At 28.5% G+C, this 1,330-nt stretch overlaps 1 long non-coding RNA gene across 1 annotated transcript; it reads right to left on the minus strand.

Annotated features, from left to right (window-relative positions):
- Positions 1–352: 352 nt before the first annotated feature.
- LOC115883673 lies at positions 353–996 on the minus strand. Its single transcript, XR_004050426.1, has 3 exons — positions 879–996; positions 720–827; positions 353–667 (listed from the first exon to the last, which is right to left on the minus strand). It is a non-coding gene; the product is annotated as an uncharacterized LOC115883673 (long non-coding RNA).
- Positions 997–1,330: the final 334 nt, after the last annotated feature.

A 1,330-nucleotide genomic window follows, 5' to 3' on the forward strand; every position in this document is an offset into this window, starting at 1 on the left:
AGGTAAAATTATGCCTACTTAATTTATGTATAACAATAATTACAGTTATTTCAATGTTAAATTTATAGCAGTATAACTTTTTTATAATAATGATACTTAAACATTATGACTATGACACTTGTTGTTTTAAAAATATAACATTAAATTGCAGAGCAAAATATATTTTAATTGAATTATGTGGTATTAACTTGCTTTTATTCAACTAATAATAAATTTGTTGTATAAAAATGACTCCATAACATACAAACCTTAATTATACAGCACACATAAAGAGCCCCTATGTGTTTCAAGCTTCTTTCTAAGTTATTTATAAAATAAGTGCACAATTACATACCTAAAATGCTAAACTACCTGAAGTAATACTAATTGAAACAATCTTTCTATCAATATATTAATATATTTCAAAAATAGCAGGTATGTATCATATCAATTTAATTATTACATTTATTTGTTTCAACCATGGTTCAAAATTTTCTCGTATAAAAGCCGGCCTTCAAATTTAAGTTTGTAGCTTATTCATAGTTCCAAAGACTTTCGTTAAATCATGCTTATTTGTCAAAACTAACTACAGCATAACTGGTATAATAGGGAAAGTTTACTTATGGTATAGGTATCCCGTTCTCATCAACAAACAAAGTTTTTCCAATTGTTTCGACTGAATTAAGTACTAAAATTCTAAATGTTATTCCAACTTTATTTCTTCTTACCTATTAACTTACTTCTGTTGGCGTACTTTGCGCTAAAAGGTAACATAAAATAAATGCTAATACAAATGAAAAACACTTGTACGGAAACCATTCGTTTATAACCTCTTAACATATATAGGCCTAAAAAATTAAATTTATGAAATTGAATATTAATATACCACCTGATATTACGTTAAAATGAAGGTAAACTGTAGATAATAAACGTAATTCTATTACAATTAATAAATATTTTATTTTACGGCTTGCCTGTCAATGTTGGTCGGCCATATTGGCGCCGGACCGACCAGCTGCTTAAAAGCCGAAACAGCGAAATGTTAGCCTCCTTTTAAATTTGCCGCTAGTTTTTGGCGCCAATATTACGCTTCAAAACAGTTAAAACACATGTAGGTGGAGCCCTCTGCTAGTAGGAGTCATATTGACATCAAAATCAAATTTATCATGTCAAAAAACTCCCAGACACCAATTTTCATCCAAATATTGACGTTACTTCAGAAATTATTTAGAAAAAATCGAAATAAAAATGAAATTTCTACACCCTGTATCTCTGAAACTAAGCATTTTAGGACCTACATTTATACGAACTTTTTTATTTATTTTTATCTGCAGAATATGCTGCGAAGTTT

Source organism: Sitophilus oryzae, unplaced genomic scaffold, assembly GCF_002938485.1.
Source record: "Sitophilus oryzae breed Bouriz unplaced genomic scaffold, Soryzae_2.0 scaffold_1974_pilon_pilon, whole genome shotgun sequence".
Taxonomy (NCBI): Eukaryota; Metazoa; Arthropoda; class Insecta; order Coleoptera; family Curculionidae; genus Sitophilus; species Sitophilus oryzae.